Genomic DNA, 17,103 nt, shown 5'->3' with positions numbered 1-17,103 from the left:
CTGGGTCTCCAACAAAGATATGCGATCATCTTTGTCTTTCAACTGAGTCGTAAGTACTTCTGGATCAACAAAGTGCGGTGGTGCAGAAGAAGGAGGAACCGACCGGGTGCGACGACCCAAACCGACCAAACGTCCCTTCTCCTTTGGAACCGACTGAAATAGAAAATAGCCAAATTTAAATAATATAAAAAGATGATAAAATAAAAATCAAAAAATAAATGAATTGAACTTTAAAAAAAGAACTTACCGATTCAACGATTTCGTTGATTCGAAACCGGGACAAGTTGGTCGAAGCCGTCGAATCGTCATCCTCGGTTTGACGCTGAGATACTTCGTCTTGCACCTGAGTTTGGACCAGGGTGACCACTTTCCTCACAAGACCGTCATCAATCTGGCCGGTCTTCTTGTTGGTATACGCCCTCTTCATTAGGGCGAGATCATCAACCGGGTCGCCATCATTTTCATCCGCCTTGAAAAAACATAAATTAAACAAACATTAGAAATTAGAAGAAATGCACAAAAAATAAAATTTCAAAACTTAAATAATTGAAGAAAAAACGGCTGAACTTACCATGCGATCCCCCAGAGTGGCAATAGATTGAGCACCCAAGTTATGCTTGAAGACGCCCTTCCCTTTACGGTCGCTCCTACGGTTGGTGGAGTTGGTGGAAGAACTTTCTTTCGTCTCTTCCTTATCCCAATGCGCACACAACTCCGTCCAGACCGTGTTGTTCATCGACTTTGGAACCTTTTAATAAAAAAAAAAAAATTGTTTAATAAATTAAAAAATTGTTTAATAAATTAAAAACAACCTTGTTGATTTCCTACTTCTTCTTCCACTCGTGGATCTGCTTCCCATAGTTGTCCATAACTATATAGACGAAGTGGTGATAGATAAAGAGCGTCTCATCGGAATTCCAGTTGAATTCTTACTAAAAAAAAAACACAATTAGTAGAAAATTTATATTAAAGATTAAAAATATAAGTTAAAAATTAGAATAGTTACCGCAAACTGACGAAACCACAGATGCTGCTTCTCGGTAGGGAAGTCAGTGAAAGTCGGATGTCCCTTGTCGAGGGCCGAGTACATCATACGGTTGATCCATGCGCTGATCCCGTTCCCGGATCGGTTGAACCTAATAAAAAGAACAAATTATTAATAATGAATCAAATTTTAATGAAAAAAAATACGTTTAATTACCATGTTTGACCCCGTCCATGTGGATATGGAGTGAGATAGGGAAGATGGTCACGACCGGGCTGTCGAACCAACTCCGCAACACTCATCACTCCCGGAAGACCCGGAGGAGCAGGAGCGGGTGCAGCAGCAGGAGCGAGAGGAGCATGAGCGGGAAATGGAGAGGGAGATGTATGGTAGGAGCTGTGGGGCGAAGCGGAATCCTGAATCTGGCTGGAATCCCGAGACTGGTTCCCCGTACCACCACGACCACAACGCTGTCGAGGCCGAATCTGATCATCATTAGACCTGTAAATTAAAAAAAAACATATTTAAAAATTAATTCCAATAATTTTAATAAATAAATAAACATATTTAAAAATAGTTTTTAATCACAAATAAATAAATAGTTTTACAAAAAATAGTTTTAATAAATAAAAAATAGTTTAATAATTACAAAAAAATAGTTTTAATAAATACAAAATAGTTTAATAATTACAAAAAATGGTTTTAATAATATTAAAAATGTTTAATAATTTCAAAAAAAGTTTTAATAAATAAAAAATAGTTTGATAATTACAAAAAATAGTTTTAATAATATTTAAAATGTTAAATAAATATAGAAATTTATATTATATATATATATATATTATTTTATTTTTTAAAAATCCTAAATAATAGGTTTTAATCATAAAAAAAGTTTTATAGATATTAAAATTGTTTAATAAATATATAAATGATTTTATAATGCAAAAAATAGATTTTATATACAAAAAACGTTTTCATATTATATATACATAATTATCAATTAGATTTTTATAACCACAAAATTAATAAAAACTAAAAAAAAATTTCAAATCAAGTGAATACCATAATCAAACTCGATTTTACACAATCCTACCATTCACCCTAACAAAAATCTATAAATATCATTCCTTAATCATCAAATCTACTTAAAAACCTAACAAATCTAACCTAAGAGAGTGGGGTAGGGTTCATACATGATCAGTGACTGAAATTGAGGAGGATTAGGGCGTTCGGCGTTCGGCGGAGAGAGGAAGAGAGAAATCGCGAGAGAGAGCTTCGGCGTTCGGCGGAGAGAGGAAGAGAGAAATGGGGAAGAAGATCTGGTTCGACCTAATAAAATGAGGCGTCCGACGAAAAATGTCCGTCAGAATTTCCTCGGACTAATTAAATATTTCCGTCGGAATTTCCTCGGAAATCATTAATTCAATTTTCGCGAAATATTTGGCGGCTTGGTTTACCCGGTGAAAAACCCCTAGTTCCTCAGAATTTCTTCGGAATATTCCGAGGGAATTCCGAGGAAATCTTTATCTTCCTCGGAATTCCGTCGGAATATTCCGAGGAAATTCCGAGGAAAAGGGTTTGGGGTTTCAAAACATCGATATTTTTTGCCGTATTTCATTTCTTATACAATTGTAATGCATACCATTGAGGATTCTTTGTATAGATGATCATAAACCATGAAATAACAAAATTTCAAAAATAATTTTAAGTATTCCTTTTACCGTTTATTAAAGTGTATAAGTGTTTCTCTTATGTTGTGTGGTTTTCGGTCATGCAATCGTAAAAGTGTTTGTTATTGGGTAAAACACCAAAGTTTGACTTCATAATCTGGTTAAGACACTTAATGAAGGTTATATACGTGTTATTCAATCCGCACAACGTTGTTTTCGGTTAAAAACCACTAGTTCCTCGGAATATTCCGAGGAAATTCCGAGGAAAAGGACTCTATAATCAAATCCCTAAATCGACAAGGTCTATTCCGAGGAAATTCCGAGGAAAACCTATCTTCCCTCGGAATTTCCTCGGAAAATCTATTTAAAAAAAAGTTGATGCTAGTCTGTTTCCGAGTCATCATCACCATATGAATCTGAATCTGGATCTTGGTGAAACTCTCCAATCACTAGTTCATCCTCTACGTGAACGACGGCATCCTCTCCGAAGTCGGTTAAATCGACTACAAGGCCAACTCCAGCTAGATCTTCTGCTGCACTTAAGTTGCCGGATGTGCTTGGTTGTAGTGGGTCTTCCAGCTCAGAACTTCCCTGAACTCGGCCTCTCGGGTTGAGTCTTGTAACAGTAACCCATGGATCATCTCTGTTCCTTACCCGGGGGTACTTGATATAAAAACCTGTAACATTTTAAAAATTATTAGTAAAATTATAAATTAATACACATGATGATGAATCATTCTGAATAATTAACATTTAATTACCTGATCGGCCTGAGAAGCAAGAATGAAAGGATCATAATATTGCAGCTTTCGCCTCGAATTTACTGATGTAACACCAAATGCATCTGTTCTCACACCTCGTTCTAGAGTGTTGTCGTGCCAATCACAATAGAAAACAGTACAGCGCAATCCAACCATGCACAAATACTTGATTTCCAAAATCTCATGTATGTGTCCGTAGTATACATAATCTCCTGATGCAGAACAAACGCCAGCATCATAAGTCGTACTCGAACGTCTCCTCTTCTGAGTTGTGAATGCATATCCTCGAGTACAAAATCTCGGATATGACTTCACAACAAAGTTTGGTCCAACGACCATCTCGCGTATCCAATCGTCAAATGTTTCACCTCCGGCCAAACCAGCAGACACCTATTAATAGCACATATATATGTTATATCAATAAATGTGAATTAGTATAAATATATGATAAATAATATTTTAATTTGTTTAAAGCACTCACATAAGTAAACATCCATCCAGCAAATTCTCTCTGCTTCATTTCTTCTAGTTCGTCCTCTGTGGCGTATCTATATTTTCGAACCGCTTTTCGGCCATGAAAATCCTGTACATATGATGACAATAATGTAATTAATTAAGATTTAAATTTCAACTTGTTAAAATAAAAATTTGTAAGCTAATTTATTTACTTCTCATATTGAAGAACATCTTCGCAGTTGGTGAGCAAATATGTTTGCAAATTACTGTGCTCCTGCTCAGTAAGTGGACGGTCCTTTGGTTTTCCGCTAAGTCGTCCAACGTCTGTGAAAATGTCTAGAACCGTAACATGATATGTTATCCATTCGCCTCTATCATCATGCCGAGCAGGTCTTCTGTTTTTGGTCTGAACTTCTGCTGGAAAGTAGTACTCGGTAAAGTTTAAAGTTTCTTCATTGATCATCTGTGCAACTATAGAACCTTCCACCCTACTTAAATTTTTCACCATCTTCTTCAAATGGAACATATACCGCTCATACATATACATCCATCTATACTGCACAGGACCACCAAGTGCCAATTCTCTTGCCAGGTGAATAACAAGATGCTCCATAACATCAAAAAATGAGGGAGGAAATATCTTCTCAAGGTTTCACTGAATCACGGCTATGTTGGTCTTCAAATTTTCAATACTTTCAAGAGTCACTAATCTCGTGCATAAATCGCGGAAGAAACCACTTATCCCTGCAATTGCTTCATGAACATTTCGTGGTAATAGTTCCTTGAAGGCAAATGGAAGGAGGTGCTGCATCATTACATGGCAATCGTGACTTTTCAAGCCAGTAAACTTTTCTTCCTTTCTGTCGATACAGTTACGCAAATTTGATGCGTAACCGTCTGGAAATTCCACATCGTTTGAAATCCAATCAAAGAACGCATCTTTTCCCTCTGCATTAAGTCGGTATATGGGAAAAGGAGCCCTACCATTCTCATCAACATGAAGTTCTGAACGAGCATATATATCGACTAAATCCAGTCTTGACTTCAAATTATCCTTTGTTTTACCTTGAACATTAAGGATCGTGTTCATGAGATTGTCAAAAAAGTTCTTCTCAGTATGCATGACATCTAAATTATGCCTTAGCAGATGATCCTCCCAGTATAGCAGATCCCAGAAAATATTTTTTTGTGCCAGTTATGTAGGTTTCCAACAGCATCTACCGGAAAACGCTCATGTCCACCGACGTCTGGTGTCTTTTCTGCACCTAAATCTCTTAGTTGTGTCTTCAAATCTTTCCCACAAATTTCCGGAGGTGGACTGCCAAACACCCCCTTGTTCTTCGTAAACAAATTCCTACTCCTACGATATGGATGATCAGGTGGTAGGAATCTCTTGTGACAGTCAAACCAACACGTTTTCCTTCAGTGTTTTAGTTGGAAAGCATCAGTGTTATCTCGACAATATGGACATGATAGCCTTCCATGCGTTGTCCATCCAAATAACATACCATATGCTGGAAAATCACTTATTGTCCACATTAGTACTGCCCGCATTTGAAAGTTTTCTTTACACGAAACATCGTATGTTTCAGCACCTTGAGCCCATAGTTGTTGCAACTCATATATTAGTGGCTGAAGAAACACATCAAGTGATCTCTTAGGATGCTCTGGTCCGAGAACGAGAATCGAGAGAAACAGAAACTCTCGTCGCAAGCACAAGTTTGGGGGTAGGTTGTATGGTGTAAGAATGACTGGCCATAGAGAATATTGTCTTCCACTCTTGCCAAACGGGCTGAAACCATCAGTACATAATCCAAGGTAGACATTTCTTCTCTCATACGCAAAGTCAGAATACTTTGATTAGAAATGCTTCCACGCTTTTGCATCTGAAGGATGTCTGATCTCACCATCTGTTGAGTGCTCCGCATGCCATCTCATTGGTTGCGCTGTGCGTTCAAACAGATACAACCTCTGCAACCTTTCCGTCAAAGGCAAATACCACATCCTTTTATATGGCACTGGAACTCTTCCACTCGTATCTTTATAACGAGGCTTCCCACAAAATTTGCATGTAACCCGCTGTTCATCCGCCCTCCAATAAATCATGCAGTTGTAGCTGCATACATATATTACCTGATACGATAAACCAAGACCAGCTACGAGTTTCTGAACCTCGTAGTATGAACCAGGAGCTACATTATCCTCGGGTAGAATACCTTTTACAAAATCAGCAATCGCATCCACACAGTCTTCAGCCAAATTATAATATGTTTTAATGCCCATCAATTTTGTAGCAGATGATAAGGCTGAATGACCATCTCTGCAACCTTCGTACAATGGTTGCTTTCCAGCATCCAACATATCATAAAATCTCCTAGCACTACAAGAAAACAACAAGGATACTGAGGGAAAAAATCATCGGTATTTCGTCGGAATAACGTTATTCCGACGACATACCGACGAAACAAGTCCTCGGAAATAATTCCTCGGAATTTCTTCTTTCCTCGGAAATCCCTCGGAATTTTCCAACGGAATTCCGAGGAAACAAATTTTCGAGGAAATTCCGAGGATCACTAGTTTGTCGGAAATCTCCTCGAAATATACCGAGGGAGAACTTCGTCGGGATATTTCCTCGGAAGTTCATCGATCGATGCGATTTTGGACATATATCCATCGATCGATCCGTTTATAAAAAAACGTTCCGAGGAACATGTCCCTCGGTATATTCCAAGGAAAGGTGTCTCTCGGTATAGTATTGTGCTGCTTTGAAAAACATATACTGCATACTCACTTGTTTCAAAGATTCTATTTTGTAGAGAATGAAGCGAACGAAAACAACAGCAAAGAAGAACATACAAGAAGATGATTCGTCTCAGCGAGAGAAGCAAAAGCCAAAGAAGTGGGATAAGTCTGATACCACCCACTACAACAACATGAAGAAGGTAGCCGTTCCGGCTACACAACTAGCATGTCCTGAGACGATGACAATATTGAGAATCAAATCAGACATTGAAGGGCTGTTCCAGAACATGGGTCTAGGGCAACTATGCAACCTCAACGAACCCACTTATCCGGAGTTGGTACGCCAGTTCATAGCATCCGCATACGTCAGCCATCCCGATGATAGCCATCAGGAAGGTTTTCTGGCATTCGTAGTGCAGAAAGTATACTTTGAGGTATCTTTCACAGACCTCTGCGAAACTATTTGGATTGAGTGCAGGGGAGAGGACATCTGGTCTTTATTGGACTTCAGAGCTGTTGAACTTCTGGGAAACGATTGGCACAGGGGTTTATAGATCTTCTCAGGCAAAGGAGTCACTTATCCGGAACCCAGTACTGAGATATGCCACACGCCTCATTGGCTCATTGCTATACGGGACAACCACAGCCGCATCAGTCACGCAATGGGAGTTGTGCCTCCTGTACCAAGGTGTGAGGCATTTGCTACCGGCATTTGGAAACTCTACATTCCCACTTGCTACTGCATTCAACATGGGAGCGGTGCTGGCCGCAAAATTAGCAAGATACAAGGGGAAAGTAACCAAATCCAAGAGCAGTGCATGTGGATTTGGTGCAGTGATTACTCGGATCCTTACACATGTGGGTGTAGACTGCGAGAACCATCAGGTAGCACTGGACAGATCGAACAACATTGCTTGGAACTACCTGGATATCATTTCTCTAGTAAGTAAGGAGTTCATAGCTGGTCCCCACTCGAGGATCGATCGGGATGGTCCTTACGTCTATGTATTCCAGGACCGAGCGAAGAAAACACTCTACTGCCACCTGCCTCAGATCGGCCTGACTGCTATACTTTCAGAGGCTGCAGTTGAGTTCCTACCCCCTGCTACCGCACTAGTAGACAAGCCATCCTTCTTCACGCCAAAATATTAGACCACAGGCAAGGCCGTGGATGATGAAGAAGGAGAAGATGAGGCTGCACAAGCCATTCCAGATGATTCACAACCCCATCAGCTACTCCCATCAGACTCCAGCCAGTACAAGCTGCAAGAGCTTCCACCGAACGCCACTTCGCGCCAGCTACAACATTGGAGAGATCAGAGCATAAAGACAAACAACGACATGCTACACAAGATCTGGGCTGCCATTTCACGTATCAGGCCGTGTCGTTGCCAAAAGGATGATGTAGTTCATCGGGACAACTCTCCATCCAGCTCTGGTTCGGGTTCGAGTGGTACACACAGGGTAAGAAAGAGGTCCAAGAGACCCAAAGATGCAGGAACATCTGGAGCAGGAGACGAGGAGTAGGAGCTATCACCGGCCAGTATTGCCATTTGATTTCCGACCGCGCTATTTTATTTTCTTTTCTATTCTAACATTTTATGGTCTTATTTTCTGTTGTCACACCAGGGACGGTGTAAACTAAGTCTGGGGGAGGGTACTTGTCATAGTTCCATTTAGGAATCTGCCATAACTTTTTCGGTTAATTTTGAACTTAGTTTTTTTTTTTTTTTTCTTAATTATGAGTTCGTATTTCTTTTACATGGTTTCTTTGTTTTATTTGGTTGTGTTTTTAGTAGTTTTTAATTCGTATTCAGCTTTGCCTTGCTAGATAAACCAAATAACTAATATCCGAGGAAAGAGGTTATATCAAGTGTTCCTCGGAATTTCCTCGGTATTTCTTAAAAAAAAAAAAAATCAATGGTAGTCTGTTTCCGAGTCATCATCACCAGATGAATCTGAATCTGGATCTTGGTGAAACTCTCCAATCACTGGTTCATCCTCTACGTGAACGGCGGCTTCCTCTCCGACGTCGGTTAAATCGACTACAAGGCCAACTCCAGCTAAATCTTCTGCTGCACTTAAGTTGCCAGATGTGCTTGGTTGTAGTGGGTCTTCTAGCTCTGAACTTCCCTGAACTCGGCCTCTCGGGTTGAGTCTTGTAACAGTAACTCATTGATCATCTCTGTTCCTTACCCGGGGGTACTTGATATAACAAACCTGTAACATTTAGAAAAATTATAAATTAATACACATGATGATGAATCATTCTGAATAATTAACATTCAATTACCTGATCGGTCTGAGAAGCAATAATGAAAGGATCATAATATTGCAGCTTTCGCCTCGAATTTACTGATGTAACACCAAATGCATCTGTTCTCACACCTCGATCTGGAGTGTTGTCGTGTCAATCACAATAGAAAACAGTACAGCGCAATCCAACCATGCCCAAATACTTGATTTCCAAAATCTCATGTATGTGTCTGTAGTATACATCATCTCCTGATGCAGAACAAACGCCAGCATCATAAGTCGTACTCGAACGTCTCCTCTTATGAGTTGTGAATGCATATCCTCGTGTAGAAAATCTCGGATATGACTTCACAACAAAGTTTGGTCCAACGATCATCTCACGTATCCAATCGTCAAATGTTTCACCTCTGGCCAAACCAGCAGACACCTATTAATAGCACATATATATATGTTATATCAATAAATGTGAATTAGTATAAATATGTGATAAAATATATTTTAATTTGTTTAAAGCACTCACATAAGTAAACATCCATCCAGTAAATTCTCTCTGCTTCATTTCTTCTAGTTTGTCCTCTGTGGCGTATCTATACTCGAACCGTTTTTCTGCCATGAAAATCCTGCATATGATGATAATATTGTAATTAATTAAGATTTAAATTTCAACTTGTTAAAATAAAAATTTGTAAGCTAATTTATTTACCTCTGATATTGAAAAACGTCTTCGCAGTTGGTGAGCAAATATGTTTGCAAATGACTGCGCTCCTGCTCAGTAAGTCGACAGTCCTTTGGTTTTCCGCTAAGTCGTCCAACGTCTGTGAAAATGTCTGGAACCGTAACATGATATGTTGCCCGTTCGCCTCTATCATCATGCCGAGCAGGTCTTCTGTTTTTGGTCTGAACTTCAGCTGGAAAGTAGTACTCGGCAAAGTTTGAAGTTTCTTCATTGATCATCTGTGCGACTATAGAACCTTCCACCCTACTTAAATTTTTTACCATCTTCTTCAAATGGAACATATACCGCTCATACAGATACATCCATCTATACTGCACAGGACCACCAAGTTCCAATTCTCTTGCCAGGTGAATAACAAGATGCTCCATAACATCAAAAAATGAGGGAGGAAATATCTTCTCAAGGTTGCACTGAATCACGGCTATGTTAGTCTTCAAATTTTCAATACCTTCAAGAGTCACTGATCTCGTGCATAAATCGCGGAAGAAACCACTTATCCTTGCAATTGCTTCATGAACATTTCTTGCTAATAGTTCCTTGAAGGCGAACGGAAGGAGACGCTGCATCATTACATGGCAATCGTGGCTTTTCAAGCCAGTAAACTTTCCTTCCTTTCTGTCGATACAGTTACGCAAATTTGATGCGTAACCGTCTGGAAATTCCACATCGTTTGAAATCCAATCAAAGAACGCATCTTTTCCCTCTGCATCAAGTCGGTATATGGGAAAAGGAGCCCTACCATTCTCATCAACATGAAGTTCTGAACGAGCACATATATCGACTAAATCCAGTCTTGACTTCAAATTATCCTTTGTTTTACCTTGAACATTAAGGATCGTGTTCATGAGATTGTCAAAAAAGTTCTTCTCAATATGCATGACATCTAAATTATGCCTTAGCAGATGATCCTCCCAGTATGGCAGATCCCAGAAAATACTTTTTTTGTGCCAGTTATGTAGTTCTCCAACAGCATCTACCGGAAAACGCTCATGTCCACCGACGTCTGGCGTCCTTTCTGCACCAAAATCTCTTAGTTGTATCTTCAAATCTTTCCCACAAATTTCCGGAGGTGGACTGTCAAACACCCTCTTGTTCTTCGTAAACAAATTCCTACTCCTACGATATGGATGATCAGGTGGTAGGAATCTCCTGTGACAGTCAAACCAACACGTTTTCCTTCCGTGTTTTAGTTGGAAAGCATCAGTGTTATCTTGACAATATGGACATGATAGCCTTCCATGCGTTGTCCATCCAGACAACATACCATATGCTGGAAAATCACTTATTGTCCACATTAGTACTGCCCGCATTTGAAAGTTTTCTTTACACGAAACATCGTATGTTTCAGCACCTTGAGCCCATAGTTGTTGCAACTCATATATTAGTGGCTGAAGAAACACATCAAGTGATCTCTTAGGATGCTCTGGTCCGGGAACGAGAATCGAGAGAAACAAAAACTCTCGTCGCAAGCACAAGTTTGGGGGTAGGTTGTATGGTGTAAGAATGACGGGCCATAGAGAATACTGTCTTCCACTCTTGCCAAACGGACTGAAACCATCAGTACATAATCCAAGGTAGACATTTCTTCTCTCATACGCAAAGTCGGGATACTTTGATTGGAAATGCTTCCACGCTTTTGCATCTGAAGGATGTCTGATCTCACCATCTGTTGAGTGCTCCGCATGCCATCTCATTGGTTGCGCTGTGCGTTCAGACAGATACAACCTCTGCAACCTTTCCGTCAAAGGTAAATACCACATCCTTTTATATGGCACTGGAACTCTTCCACTCGTATCTTTATAACGAGGCTTTCCACAAAATTTGCATGTAACCCGCTGTTCATCCGCCCTCCAATAAATCATGCAGTTGTCGCTGCATACATCTATTACCTGATACGATAAACCAAGACCAGCTACGAGTTTCTGAACCTCGTAGTATGAACCAGGAGCTACATTATCCTCGGGTAGAATACCTTTTACAAAATCAGCAATCGCATCCACACAGTCTTCAGCCAAATTATAATCTGTTTTAATGCCCATCAATCTTGTAGCAGATGATAAAGCTGAATGACCATCTCTGCAACCTTCGTACAATGGTTGCTTTCCAGCATCCAACATATCATAAAATCTCCTAGCTTGTGCATTGGGTAAATCTTCCCCTCTAAAATGATCATTTACCATCTGCTCAGTACCTACACCATAATCTACATCCGTTCTAATTGGTTCTTCTAATTTAACCGCTGGCTGAGGTTCGCTAGTACTACCATGTTCATAATCAGTTTCCCCATGATGATACCAAATTTTGTAACTTCGTGTAAACCCACTCAAATATAGATGAGTCCAAACATCCCACTCTTTAATAACCTTTCTATTTTTACAATTAGAGAAAAGACATCTTAACATACTTGTTTTTGCTTCCGGTTGTCGGTGAACTAACCCCATGAATTCGGTTATACCTCGTTGGTATTCTTCCGTAAGCAATCTCGTGTTCGGATCCAAATGAGGTCGATCGATCCAAGAACGAAAATAATTAAAGAAGACATATTTTTTATGAATCAAATTCGTGTGTAAATAGAGTAAGAGGGAGGATGAAGATATGGAGTGAGATGAAGATATGGAGTGAATGAAGAGGAAGAGGAGTGCTTGTATTTATAGTTTAAATCCTGCCGACAGACCGAGGAAATTCCGACGGAATTCCGACGCCAACGGCTAGTTCGTCGGAATTTCCTCAGAATTTTGTAAAATCCCCCAACGGCTCTCCAACGGCTATAATATTTCCTCGGAATTCATCGCTTTTTTCTGAGGAACACATATTTCCTCGAAAATTCTTCGGAATATTCCGACGGATTGATATTTCCTCGAAATTCCGTCGGTATATTCCGAGGAAATTCCGAGGAAACCCAATTTTGTGTTTCCTCGAAATTTCCTCGGAGATTCCTCGGGATATTCCGAGGATTTCATTTTCCGTCGGAATGTCTGTCAGAATACCGCTGTTTTCTTGTAGTGTAGCTTCTGCATTGGGTAAATCTTCCCCTCTAAAATGATCATTTACCATCTGCTCAGTACCTACACCATAATCTACATCCGTTCTAATTGGTTCTTCTAATCTAACCGCTGGCTGAGGTTCGCTAGTACTACCATGTTCATAATCAGTTTCCTCATGATGATACCAAATTTTGTAACTTCGTGTAAACCCACTCAAATATAGATGAGTCCAAACATCCCACTCTTTAATAACCTTTCTATTTTTACAATTAGAGCAAGGACATCTTAACATACCTGTTTTTGCTTCCGGTTGTCGGTGAACTAACCCCATAAAATTTGTTTATACCTCATTGGTATTCTTCCGTAAGCAATCTCTTGCGAGATGAATAGCAAGATGTTCCATTACATCAAAGAATGATGGAGGAAATATCTTCTCAAGGTTGCACATGCTGACTGGTGCGTTTGTCTTCAAATTATTAATTCCCTCTTCAGTCAATACTCTGCTGCATAAGTCACGGAAAAAAACGCTAATCCCTGCAATTGCTTCATGAACATTACGTGGCAATAATGCTGAAAAGGCAAACGGAAGGAGGCGCTGCATAATTACATGACAATCATGACTCTTCAAGCCAGTAAACTTTCCTTCGCTTCTATCAACGCAGTTCCCCAAATTTGATGCATATCCGTCAGGAAATTTCACTTTCTCTGTAATCCAATCAAAGAACTCTTCTTTTCTAGCACCATCTAGCCGATAAATGGGAAAAGGGGCCGTACCGTTCTCATCAACGTGAAGTTCAGAACGATCACAAATATCGACTAAATCCAACCTTGACTTCAAATTATCCTTCGTTTTACCTTGGATGTTAAGGACTGTGTTCATCAGATTATCGAAGAAGTTCTTCTCAATATGCATGACATCTAAATTATGCCGCAATAAATGACTCTCCCAATATGGTAGATCCCAGAAAATACTCTTTTTGTGTCAGTTATGTAGCTCTCCAACCGCATTGACTCGAATGTTTTCATGTCCACCTACATCTGGCGTCCTTTCTGCATCAAAATACCTAAACTGCTTCAACAAATCTTTCCCACTAACTTCCTCAGGTGGACCATCAAACACCTGCTTGTTCTTCGTAAACGAAGTCTTACTCCGGCGGTATGGATGATCAGGTGGTAGAAATCGTCTGTGACAGTCAAACCAACACGTTTTCCTTCCGTTCTTTAGTTGGAAAGCATCTGTGTCATCTTGACAATATGGACATGATAGCTTCCCATGTGTTGTCCATCCAGATAACATACCATATGCTGGAAAGTCACTTATTGTCCACATAAGTACTGCCCGCATCTGAAAGTTTTCTTTGCGCGAAACATCGTATGTCTCAAAACCATGCGCCCATAGTTGTTGCAACTCATATATTAGTGGTTGAAGAAACACATCTAGTGATCTTTTAGGATGATCTGGCCCGGGGACTAGAATTGAGAGAAACAAAAACTCTCGTCGCATGCACAAGCTCGGCCGTAAGTTGTACGGTGTCACAATAACTGGCCATAGAGAATACTGCCTTCCATGCTTTCCAAATGGGCTGAAACCATCAGTAGATAATCCAAGATAAACATTTCTTCTCTCTTCCGCAAATTCTGGATATGTTGACTGGAAATGTTTCCAAGCCTTTGCATCTGAAGGATGTCTAATCTCACCATTTGTGGAATGCTCTGCATGCCATCTCATTGCTTTTGCTGTGCGCTCACACTGATACAACCTCTTCAATCTTTCCGTCAAAGGCAAATACCACATTCTTTTGAATGGGATCGGAACTCTTCCCCTCGTCTCCTGATAACGAGGTTTCCCACAAAATTTGCATACATTCCGTGTCTCATCCGCTCTCCAGTAGATCATGCAGTTGTCAATACATACATCTATCACTTCATACGGTAGTTGAAGACCTGCAACAAGTTTCTGAACCTCGTAGTATGAACCCGGTGCAAGGTTATCCTCAGGTAGAATACCTTTGACAAAATCAGTAATCGCATCCATACATTCTTCAGCCAAATTATAGTCTGTCTTAATACCCATTAATCTAGTTGCAGATGATAAGACTGAATGACCATCTCTACAATTTTGATACAAAGGTTGTTTTCCTGCATCCAACATGTCAAAAAATCTCCTAGACTCGGGGTTTGGTTCTTCCCCTCTATAATGATCATGTACCATCTGCTCAGTACCTACACCATAATCTATATCCGTTCTAGATTCTTCTAACCTAATATCAGGCTGAGGTTCACTAACAGGCTGAGGTTCGCTAGTACTACCATATTCATAACCAGTTTCCCCATGAAGGTACCAAACTTTATAATTACGTGAAAACCCTTTCATATACAAATGAGTCCAAACATCAAATTCTTTTATAACCTTATTATTATTGCAAGAAGAGCAGGGACATCTTAACATACCACTTTTTGCATCCGGTTGCTGTTGAACAAGCCTCATGAATTCTCCAATCCCTTGAACGTATTCTTCCGTAAGCAAATTGGTGTTCGGATCCAAATGAGGTTTATCCATCCACGAACGATAATAAACTTCTGAAGACATGATTTTCACGGAATTGTTATGACTAAAGAGAATGAAGAGAGAATGAAGTGTGAATGAGTTGAATGAGGAGGGGTTGTATTTATAGGAAATTGCTTACGGACCTCCGACGACTTTCCGACGGAATTCCGACGGATGTAAAGAAGTCCGTCGGAATTCCGTCGGAATTGTCCAATCCCAAACGGCTATACAACGGTCATATGTATTTGTCGGCAACGGTCACATGGTTCGTCGGAATTCCGTCGGAATATACCGATGGAATTCCGACGACTTTGCTATTAATCGGAATGTCGTCGGAATTTCGTCGGAATATACCGACGAACTTCCGACGACTACAACGGTTACATTTTTTATCGGAATGTCGTCGAAAAGTCGTCGGAAAATTCCGACGAACCGTATGTCGTCGGAATTCCGACGGAAATGGCCGACGGAATTCCGACGACTTAATTTTTTTGGATTTGGTCGGAAATTTGTCAGTATTCCGTCGCAAATGTCCGACGACCTTGGTGTCCGTCGGAAGATCCGTCGGAATTCGGTGTGTTTTCTTGTAGTGCAAAGACATCTTAACATACCTGTTTTTGCTTCCGGTTGTCGGTGAACTAACCCCATAAAATTCGTTTATACCTCATTGGTATTCTTCCGTAAGCAATCTCGTGTTCAGATCCAAATGAGGTCGATCGATCCAAGAACGAAAATAATTTGAAGAAGACATGTTTTTTATGAATCAAATTCGTGTGTAAAGAGAGTAAGAGGGAGGATGAAGATATAGAGTGAATGAGGAGGAAGAGGGGTGCTTGTATTTATAGTTGAAATCCTGCCGACAGACCGAGGAAATTCCGACGGAATTCCGACGCCAACGGCTAGTTCGTCGGAATTTCTTCGGAATTTTTAAAATCCTCCAACGGCTCTCCAACGGCTCTCTAACGGCTATAATATATCCTCAGAATTCCGTCGGTATATTCCGAGGAAATTCCGAGGAAACCAAATTTTGTGTTTCCTCGGAATATCCTCGGAAATTCCTCGGGATATTCTGAGGATTTTATTTTCCGTCGGAATGTCCGTCAGAATACCGCTGTTTTCTTGTAGTAGTGTATGTGTTTGATTGATTGCCTTACTAAAGTATAGGAGTAGGTGACAACGTCAGCTTTAGTTATGACTTATGAGGTTAGAATAATGAGACATCTCTAAAAAAAGTTTTTTATAATGATATCTTTATTAATTCCAATATGTAAATCTATGGAACAAAATACTTATATTGTTTCTTTTTGTATGAATCCAAATGTTAAGGACAAGTTGATCCCTTGTGTGAATACATTGAAACTACAACTTGCATAATTCAATTTGTTAATAGTGAAACCAAAGATAATATTATGTATATTTATCTCTTTCAGATCATTTTTCATGCCACATTACTATATATACAAGAATATTAACCTATTCGTTTGACCAACCGTAGAAAGATACGCACGATCTCTGATATTACGTATTTACGTGTACATATTGATAAATAATGAGTTAATGTCGTACCGAAGGTTTGAAAATGCATATATACAGATACAAAATACACATACATCTTGAACACGAGCTTAATTACAGAAAATAAGGTATATGACTTATAAAAAGTCAATGGCGTATAAGATAGCCACGAGTTCTGTATCAACGCTGGCAAGCAAATCAGAGACCAGCAATATGGCAATATGGCAATAGGCGATAAGCTATTTCACGTATTTATGTCAAACCGGTTAGCGATTTAGAGGTCTTTGAATAGAGAGATTGAACATCGGTTATGTTATTTCTAAACTAGCTTGGTTTGTTGATCACAAAAAAGTAGCCTGGTTTTGTCAACCGAGAGTACCTACAGTAACCCGTTACGAAACAACCATAAGATTACAAGCAATATGGGATACCCTAAGATGTTAACTCCCT

This window comes from Brassica napus, chromosome C4 (assembly GCF_020379485.1).
Source record: "Brassica napus cultivar Da-Ae chromosome C4, Da-Ae, whole genome shotgun sequence".
Lineage (NCBI taxonomy): Eukaryota > Viridiplantae > Streptophyta > Magnoliopsida > Brassicales > Brassicaceae > Brassica > Brassica napus.
The sequence above is the reverse complement of the archived record's forward strand: the minus strand, read 5'-3'. Positions refer to the sequence as shown.